This window comes from Coturnix japonica, chromosome 10 (genome assembly GCF_054131305.1).
Source record: "Coturnix japonica strain WE chromosome 10, WE-NBRP24, whole genome shotgun sequence".
Classification (NCBI taxonomy): Eukaryota; Metazoa; Chordata; class Aves; order Galliformes; family Phasianidae; genus Coturnix; species Coturnix japonica.
Window position 1 is genome coordinate 10,812,738 of NC_140672.1, and position 10,462 is coordinate 10,823,199.

At 43.5% G+C, this 10,462-nt stretch overlaps 1 long non-coding RNA gene across 2 annotated transcripts; it reads right to left on the bottom strand.

Moving 5' to 3' along the window:
• Positions 1-3,021: 3,021 nt before the first annotated feature.
• LOC146759316 (uncharacterized) lies at positions 3,022-6,499 on the bottom strand. Of its 2 annotated transcripts, none has more exons than XR_014932257.1 (3): positions 6,415-6,499; positions 5,842-5,966; positions 3,022-3,870 (listed from the first exon to the last, which is right to left on the bottom strand). It is a non-coding gene; the product is annotated as an uncharacterized LOC146759316 (long non-coding RNA). The 2 variants fall into 2 exon arrangements; XR_014932258.1 differs by having other exon boundaries at positions 5,842-5,969; positions 6,415-6,492.
• Positions 6,500-10,462: the final 3,963 nt, after the last annotated feature.

The window sequence follows — 10,462 nt, forward strand, 5'->3', positions numbered from 1 at the left end:
GCTGGAGGCCTATAACTAGCGGTGTCCCCCAGGGGTCTGTACTGGGTCCGGTCTTGTTCAACATCTTCATCAACGACCTTGATGAAGGGATAGTGACCACCCTCAGCAAGTTTGCTGATGACACGAAGTTGGGAGGATTGGCTGACACACCTGAAGGCTGTGCTGCCATTCAGTGAGACCTGGACAGGCTGGAGAGCTGGGCAGTAAGAAACCGGATGAGGTTTAACAAAAGCAAGTGTAGAGTCTTGCACCTGGGTAGAAATAATTGCATGCACCAGTACAGGCTGGGGGAAGACCTGCTGGAGAGGAGCTCTGCTGAGAGGGACCTGGGTGTCCTGGTGGACGACAGATTGACCATGAGCCAGCAGTGTGCCCTTGTAGCCAAAAAAGCCAATGGCATCCTGGGGTGCATTAAAAAGAGCGTGTCCAGCAGGTCGAAGGAGGTGATCCTCCCCCTCTACTCTGCCCTGGTGAGGCCTCATCTGGAATATTGTGTCCAGTTCTGGGCTCCCCAGTACAAAAAAGACAGGGATCTCTTGGAAAAAGTCCAGCGGAGGGCCACTAAGATGGTGAAGGGCCTGGAGCATCTCCCCTATGAGGAGAGACTTAGGGAACTGGGTCTGTTTAGGCTTGAGAAAAGAAGGCTGAGAGGGGACTTGATCCAGGTTTATAAATACCTGAGGTGTGGGAGCCATAGTGGTGAGTCTGGTCTCTTTTCAGTAGTGCGTGGGGATAGGACTAGGGGTAATGGGATGAAAGTACAGCATAGGAAGTTCCGCACAAATGTGTGGAAGAACTTCTTTACAGTGAGGGTGACGGAGCACTGGAACAGGCTGCCCAGGGAGGTGGTGGAGTCTCCTTCTCTGGAGATATTTAAGACCCGCCTGGACGCCTTCCTGTGTGACATGGTGTAGGGAACCTGCTTTGGCAGGGGGGTTGGACTCAATGATCTCTAGAGGTCCCTTCCAACCCCTACAATTCTGTGATTCTGTGATTCTGTGAAATATGGAGCATAACTTCAGACTTCTGCTGTTAAACTCTCACTTCTATCATAAACCAGGGTAACAGTTCATTGCCGTTTTAGATGGAGGACTCATATTTTAAACAACTCATCTCATTAAGGCTTGGATTCCCTACTACAATTAGCTAAATTCCAGTTTGGATCATGCTTCACCTTGGATCACTTAGGGCTTCAGCCACTTAATGGAACTAACTCAATTTGTCTACAGAGAAGCTGTTTTCTATAGCAACAATAAGCTGTGATTGCAACTGGATGTCGGGAGAGCACAAATCCCGCAGTTATCCTGCACCAACATCCTCTCCTTTCATCAGAACAGCAAGTTTTTAAACCAGACTCATGCAAGCTTGCATGACACACCTTGTGCAAAACTGTTGGCAGCCATCAGGACAGCTAGTTGCTTCCTGTATAGACACTGTTCCATCAGTTTGGGTTTTTTGCCTCGCTAGAACAACAGCCAGTGTCTGAAAACTCCCACAACTGAAGCAACCACGCTGGTATACCACAGTCACTGGAGGTGCTCAAGAGCCACGGGTATGTGGCACTGGGGACGTGGTTAGTAAGTCCAGTGAGGGTGGGCAGGGGTTGGGCTCAGCTATCTCAGTGGTCTTTTCCAGCCTTGGGTGCAACTTGTAAGAGGGAATGAAGCAGCAAACTGCCCAGCACTGAGCTGCATTTTTCCGACACTTGGTATCAATGAACTGCTGTATTTCCCTATCTTCTCTGGAACTATTATTCATCTAACCTAACTGAAACAGTCAGCCTGAACCTAGATATAAATCAGGATCATAGTCACCCGTGGTTCCTTCTATATTCAGAACGACACTCTAGAGGGTTATTCAGTGCATCTAGATATTAAAGTAGTCTCTGAAGGTCTATGTATTTTCCAATCTCTGTTGGCCGCAGAAGGATGTGAAGTGCTGCACATGGCTCGACGATCAGCACTGACAATCAGCTGCAAGTTAATATCTGCAGGTTGTTTGGTTTGTTTGCTTGTCTGTTTTATTTCCTACAACCATTCAGTTTGGAGAAAAGATGAGCAACTACCAATAGAAGTGATAAGTGAACATTTTGGGACACAGAAGCAGAATTTTGTGACAACAGTCAGCCCGGAATATGTTGATGATGAAGTTGTCCTAACAGTGCATGTCAGTGATTTGACAAACCCTGCTGGGTATGACACAGTTTGTCTTCAATTTTTGGGATCTTTGATTCCGAGTTGGCTCTTAGGCAAAAAAAAAAAAAAGCCACCCAATCAACCTAGTCCTCATCTCATCCTTCCCATTCAGCTGCTGCCTCACAGAAGGGGTAAAATAAAAACTCTCTTGGACTAGCAGAGAGATTTATAATGGAGTAACTTAAGTAAGGATGGGAGACTGAAGGTGTTGGGGAAGACATCCAGGCTTTAGCTACAGGGCATGCATGCAGAATCACAAAACAAAGGCCAGTCAGAGAAATCAGAGCTTCGTCAGAATTAATGGGGTTGTTTCTACATGCTCACCCTATCTGCCAGTGTAAAACCTTCCAGTGAAAAAAAAGAAAGCTACAGATGGGTGGGGAGAATTGTTGGTGAAATTATTTGTGATATTTTTTGCTAATAATATGCTTAAAGTCCTGGAGCAAGACTTAAAGTTAAGCAACTCATTCTGTGTAAGTAGACTTACAGAAGGGAACCATAAAGCTTATGGAAGGGAACTGTCAAGCTAATCCACAGCTAAAACAGAGTAGAGACGAATTGCAGGAGCTTGTTTACTTTGCAGAAGTGTGAGCTTTAACCACTGCTGAGCTCCCAGTACAAAAGTCTGAACCAATGCAACAAACCAACCCGTCCATGTGGTACAAAGGAATGTACTGACACCACCAGAACACAAAATTCTATGGCTGAAAATACCAGCAAAAATCATCCAGCCCTTCTCCATTGCTCCAGGACATGCTCAGCTCTTTGTGCCCCAGATATTTCACTAACCTTTTCTGAAACCTACCGTGAAGGCTTCAAAGCCCCTCCAAATGACTTATCCAGTCATCCAACCATTAAAAAGCTTTTCTGTTGTAGAACTTGCATCTTTGTCATTGCAATTGAAGTCCCTTATTTCTGCACAGAGAACAGATTGTTTGCTTCCACTTTCTAAGAGCCTTTTATATACTCAAAGCCTGCTATCATATTATATATGAGCACCTTCAAAGAGCCAACAGAGTCAATGATTTTATTGGAAGCATCAGATTTTATGACTCGCAGGAAGTGATCACCATAACTCACACTCACATCTCCTGCCTGTAGAGGAGATCCTCCTTGCATCTACAAAGATGCAAGAAGAAAAGAGGCAAAGAAGGGGTAAAATAAATCCCATCTTACATTTGGGATGCTTAATTCCAGCCTTGAAGGCTGATTTGCCCACTTAACAGCTGTGCTCTTCAGAAGCAGTTGTTCCACAGTTATTTAGAGAGAAAGACAAGTTTTGTACTTGGTTGTTAACACAAAGAACAGCATAAACATACAAATGAACTCAGCTTTGCAGTGTTGTAATGGCTGATGAGGGAAGCCAAGGATCCTTCCACACTGTCAGCCTTCATTTCCAGAGACATACCTTTGGGGGTGATGGTAATGCTGCTCTTGTCATCTCTGGACTCACACAAGTACTCTCCCTCATCCTCAGCCCGGATCCCTCTTATTGTCAGGGTTTTTCTGACCCCTTCCTCATCAATCTGGAAACGTTTGCTGGGTTTGATCTCAACTGCATTCCTGCGCCACACCACCTTCCCTTTGGCATGGCTCACTTCACAGCTTAAAGTGACACTGCCTCCAATCTCAGCATTAACAGCTTCGAGCTTCTTGGTGAACTTCACTGGGATTTCTAAGATGCAGAGGAAAGAAAAGAACTATGAGAATGCACAAGTTAACAAACATGTTCTACAAAACCAAATGAAAAACCCCATGAACAGACACACTCGGGGATCATGGCAGGCTGAAAGAAATCCAAAAGATAGAAATCTGGAGATATTATCAGCATGGAATTATATTATCATTCTAATTCTGCAATGTAAGAACAGCGCCTTAAAGAGACTTAAAGACTACCTTCCAGTGTCTCTAATCTTCTATTTAATGAGATGTGTGGTGGTTTTTTGCTGCTATTGTCGGTTGGTTGGGATTGTCTCTTGTTGCTGCTTTTATTGTTCTGTTTTTTAGCATCAGAGTCTAATTTGCCTGACTACCATTAAAAATCTGTACAGATGGAAGAACCCCAGCAGCCACCGCTGTATTTCATGTCACTGGAGACACAGCCAATGGAATCAGAGATCTGGGAATGTGACACATTCAACCTGATGACATGACCTGCTAGCAACCACTCCCATGCAGTAACAGCCAAAGGGAGCTGGTGGGGTGCATGCCAGCTGCAGATTTCTCCAGTGTGGGTGTCTGAAGGGACACAAACCCCATTCTACATCCTCCTCATCAGCTCTGACATGCTTAGCAGAGTCAGGAAGAGCTGAGGCTCTGAACACAACCTACCAACTGCTTTAGGAAGAGATAGAAACTGGGTGATGACAGTGAAGAGCAAACACCAGAAAAGAACCCATCATAGTCCCTGAGGTCTCTCAGGCTCTCAAGTGGCCAGCAGAGGACAAACTTGGATCTCTGGAGGCAAGAAGGTCTTTTCTGGTCTATGCTGGGGATACTACAGCAGCTGCAACAGCAAATCAAGAGTAAAGGTTGGAACAGCTTGTAGAATAGACCAATCTTCTTCACTTCATCCTCCCATAAGAAAAGAGCAGCTGTAAAAAAAAAGGACACAACTTGCAGGCTTCTACCTCCTTACCTTTCACTTCTAGAATTCTAAAACTAACTGAGAAGTATTAATACGCTGAGTATGGCCTAAGTAAGGCATATTTTCTATTCATTCTACTCCCAATCTCTTGGCCTCTTCATCTTGTACAACACTTTGCCACAGAACTGGGCAGTTCTGGGACACACAGCAGCAGAGAGGATTGCCTTAATCACCTTCCTCCCTATCTCTTTCTCTGCTTTTCAGAACATCCCATGCCTGCTTTCAGCTTCTGCTCACTGACACAGATCAGGTGATGAGGCATGCAAAGATGAACAAAATCTATATAGAAGTTCCTTAGTCAAAAATATTCCACAGCCACATTTTCACCTCGCTACCACTACATTAAAAAGGAGAATCCAATTAGTGGTGTGGGTCATTGATGTTGTTCCAGGGGGAATTGTGGCTGTTCCATGCCCACAGGGTAGAAGACAGACAGTCTTCCTCTAAGCCACATAAACAGCTGCTTAGTGCTCCCAAAGCGAATATCAGCTCTTCTGTTGAAACAAAGTGTCAAATCTAGGCAAGAAAGAACCTAGGAACTGAAGGAACCAAGAGGGTCCTTGAACACCAGTCCCATGGTTGCAAGTCACTATGCAAACATATTGAACCCAAAAGAACATCTGTCCTGCAGGCAACCAAAACCTGAGTTCCTTTTACTTAAGACCCACTGTGAAACATCAAAACACATAAACATGTGATAGTCAAACCACTGGCTGCCTTTTCATGACACAGAACAGTATTCCTGGCTTCCTGATGGAAGGTTGGGAACATGCAGCCAAAGGGACAGGATCAAAGGCCTCCCTGAAATCTAGAAAGATTACATCCTTTTCCTTCATACACTGAGTCGGTGGCCTTATCATAGAACAAGATTTGATGACCAAGACTGGTTGCACACACGCTCCCTCACCGATGTTTAGGCCACCAGACTGTTTACCCGGGCAGAGCTTCAGCACACAGAGGCATTTTGACCTGAACCTTGTGCTGAACTCTAAAACTTACCCCCAGGCTTCCTGACTGTGTGGTACTGGCACGTCCTGTTTGGGATGGAATTCTCAAGGGAATGTGCTTGCCACGAGCCTTCTTAGACTGAAGCAAGAGATAGGTTGCCACAACTGGTCGTAATTCTGCTAGAAAACAAGAGGATGTAGATCTCTTCAGAAACATTGTCAGTACAAAGAAAATTTCTGCATGTCTGCCATATTTTCCCCTTGATGTGCAACCTTCACGTCTGATCACATTAGGGTAGTTTCAGGCCTCCACTGATTCACACAATATGTCTGAGATAAAGAAGCAGACTATTCTTGTTTTTGCTTGAAAGTTAGTGTATTGTACAATTGCTGGAAGTGAAATCTAAAGCTGGTGCCAGAATCTCTCTACTGAAGTGAATGGCAAAGCTCCTACTAATTCAGTTTGCACAGCATTTCAGCTGGACTCCCATTTCTGGGGGCAAGTTTCAGCCCAGCTCCAAGGAGCATTGACATTCAGCTGGACTTTCAGCAGCTTTTTGACTACTATGAGAACCGTGGGTACAATGCTTGACAGACTCAGTGTAGTATAATAAGCTTGAATTACTTATCAGGCATTAGAAGTCCTTTGAATTAAGACTGTGAAAATATCACAGACTTGAACTGAAGAACTTTTTCCCCTTGTAGGTCGATCGTTCTCTTTATTCCCTGTACCGAAAAAAGAAGTAACAGTGACTCCACAATTGATCTTGCCTAGATAAAACTTACATTTTACATCTAGTCTTACTAAGGTTATATGGAAATCTTAACAATCCTTCAAATTCTACCGCTTTCTATTTAACAGAAAGACAACTCAATTTCAAGAGACAACTTTCAGATTCAGGTTAAAGCCAGAGTACCCATCATGTTTTAAATCTCTTCTACAGCTTGGAATGTCATTATTGACATTTATACAGCATCTCTAGAAGCATGCAGTTCAGCTTTTCTCATTTATTTTCTAAAGTTACTGGAATTAATTTATTTCCTGAAGTATTTGTGAACTGTAATTCCCCAAATTTGCTTGGTTGTCCTACCTGATGTGTTGATATTTTCCACCTATCAGTGAATCATTTCAAAGCAGGGAGTTAAGCCAGCATGTGACATCTGCTGTTCATCCATCAGTTTCTGTTTTGAGTCTGCCTGGACTTCCAGAGATTCATAAGGATTTCAGCATGGTAAAAAAATAACAAAAAGGCTGAGAAAACACAATTAAAGGAGAAAAAAGGAATGAATGTGAACTTCAGAAATGCAGTTATTAGGTAGACTATGAAGTTCTGCAGTGGTAACTTACCTCTGAAAAGTGTGAAATATTTCATGTTTGAGAATAAGTGAGTGTTAGAGTCTGTTAATACAGTAAGGTTATTTACTGTAGGAGTGGGCTTAAATACAGAGAATTACTGACATACGTTTATTACCTCTGACGTTAATGCTGATCTACTCTCTCTTCTCTTGTTGTGAAACACAGAAAGCTGTTACACAGTCTTCATCAAGGTGTCCCAGCTGCAAGAATAAGACCTATAGTGAGGAAACAGCTTTCAAGTCATCTCACAGCCCAGTCTCACCGTGGTAGTGTTCTGCTGTGCAGCAGTCAATAATTAGCCATGATTTCAGATTCTTTTTTAAATAGTGTTATGGCTACATATTACAAGGAGTAAACAGAAAGAGTCGTCCAACTTCAGCAACTAGTCCCTCTGTGGCAACAGGTCCTGAGTTCTGAATTCAAGTACAAAAGCCTGTCAGCAGATGAGACCTTTTACTAGAGCAGAAGTGACGCTTCTATCTCTTCTTGATTCCTAGTTCCATGGCGCGCACAGCATGCTGTGCTGCATGCACAGCACAGCTGTTCTTCAGAGCAACAGTGGCACCCAGTGACCAACAGCAGCCATTGTCTGCAAATACACAGCAACTTCCCAGGATCTGCAGCAACAATCTCCCCACACACTCCACTTCACACAGACACTATGACCCTGATTAGACTCAAGCAGCAGACTTAAAACAAGTCAGAGTTTTAGATTACAGAATATTTCAGGATCTATAATGTGTGAAATTCAGTTACACAACAGTGCCTAGGTGCCTGCGTTTCAAGCAACTTTCAGATCACAGCCATGTAAAATAAAAACAAATTCAGTGCAGAAATAGCAAGCCTGTACCTTAATACCCATGAGATTATCCATTTTTTGCTGCATTCTGACTAAGTTCTAAAACTTGCTCATCCCAGTTCACTTCAACAAGTTCCACCAGTTCACGCAACGCAGTTCTGAGATCCTGTGTATGTCAGGCAGATAGAATTGAACAGTGCAGAAATAATCTCTGACAGCTTTAATAGCTCCGTTCTGCTTACAAACTCTCAGTCCAAAACTATTCACAGTTTTAAGGAAATGAACACCTGAAGCAGTTGGATCATCTGCCATTTGCCGCATTCTGCTTCTTGGCATCATGATTAGCACAAAGGGTTTTCTGCTGTCCTGCAAAATGGACAAAGTCCTGCTTACAAATGGACCAAGTTTCAGTGTACAGCAGAGTTTGTACCAGACTAAAAAGCCAGTTCATTCAATTCATGTGCTCAGGTTGTTATGCACTCCGAAAGGAAACAGAACTAACTGTTGAATTCTGAAGGCAATCTGTGGGGTCCTACATTACCTCCTGATTCTGGAAGAGGAAATTCTAATAGCAAATGCAGAACTTTGATCTTTGTAGACATGAGAAGAGCTGGCATTTAGGAACATTCATTTCAGGGAAATCAAATGATGTGTCTATATTTTTACTACAGATAGTATAGGGAGCAGCCAGTTGAAGAACCAGATACAAAAAATCCAGCCCATTGGCAAGAAAATACTTCTCCTTAAATTCTGTATGCTATCATGGTGTACAATCAGGCTACAGTGCCACATAGGCCAACCAAGCGTAGAACCAAATCCACAAAATACTGGTAGACAAAGCAGCAAAAACAGGGACAATATTCAGCAGACAGGCCTTTCTACCCACAGCTCAGCATGTTCTGCCATCCGAAAAGCAAGGCCTCTTGTCAAGCTCAGCTATTTCCCTTCTCAGTGTATTCTAGCACCACTGATACCCACTGGTATCCTCCTGTAGAGTGCCATCATATTGTCATCATCCAAAGGGAAAACCCACACAGCAGAGCATACAGCACTACACCCATGCTCCAAATATCCACCTGAAAAAAAAAAGACAAGCTTACAAACCTGAAGCACCTCAAATGGCTTCCTGACAGACTGGATTGTCTGCCCTTGCCAAAGCCCACATATAGCCCATGAAAAGCTGGCTCTTTCCCTCAGGAAAAAAAGCCTTATCGTCCCAGAGAAAGCATATAACCCTCATTCAATTGCCCTTCCACTCAGCTTAGAGCACTACTAAAACCAGCATCTTCACCTTAGCTCATCACACTGCTGCAGTTCCTTTTACAAGGATCTCACTGGCAAAAAAGAAATCAAAGCCGTCACAAGGGATTTAGCACAGTTACGTGTTACTGGCTACGAGAGCTGTCAGCACAGTCACCTGTCAGGCTTTGCTGCTGTTCTCTTTATGTAGAGGCACAACAAAGTTCAGACACCTCACAGTGCAATTCTCACTTTGACTGTAAAGAAAAAGGAAGCTTGAAAAGCAGCGTGTGGAAAACAAAGAAACAAGAATTAGAACAACAGTGGGGCCATGGCACTTGTAGGAATTGCTCCGCCTTTAACAGCAGAGCGATTCAAGAAGTACGAGGGCATTCCAAACCAGACCAGTTTGGACAGATTAACAACTGCAAGTAGTGGGTTCCAAAATTACAGACATGAAATCAAAGCTGGAAAAACTCTTCACATTTTCATCTCTCAATTTTTAGTTCATTGTGCATTACAACGGAAACAATTCTTCACATACAACTTGGAAGCTAAAGACAAGTCTGACAAAACAGACTGCACAGAAATGATGGATAATTAACAGAGCAAATTGCTCTTTCAAACACTTAGTAATAGAAAGAGATCTCTGAAGTTGCTGTTCTGTAGAGACCCAAAGCAGTCGCTTGAGGCAGTTCAGGATTAGCCAGAGACAAACCAGCCAGCTGTGTGAACTGAGACCAATTGCACTTTTCTACTCTGTGGCCACTGACAGCTTCTGAGAGCTACCAAGCAATGCAACCTAGCAGAATTCAGAAGGGAAACCAAGAGAGCCTACCTGAGCTCCACTGCCTTTAAATGCTCTGTGGAGAGGGAAGGGAAAGAGGGGAAAACAAACACCGCTCTACATCCCTCTGAGCCAATAGACACTTTGCCCTGGATTAGCTCTGGTGCTGCATAAGCTGGGCTTCCACAGCATGTGTTCAGGTGGTAATAAAGGCCTGCCTGGAATAACACAAAAAAGAGAGAGAAACGTTTGCTTTAACAGAGTTCATGTCTTCTGGTCATAACACTTCAGAAGCCTCAGAGGCTTCTTCTCCTGTGCATATTTTCATTCATCTTAGATTTTGCTTTCATTCAATGTGACCTCTCTAGGCAAATATTGTCTAAGACCATGAGCATCACATAAATGTGCAGATCTCAAGCTGCTCACTTATCTAGTACCCTTCGCATGATGCTTTATTTTCCTCAGCTGATCATCTAGATTGTGCCTGTTGA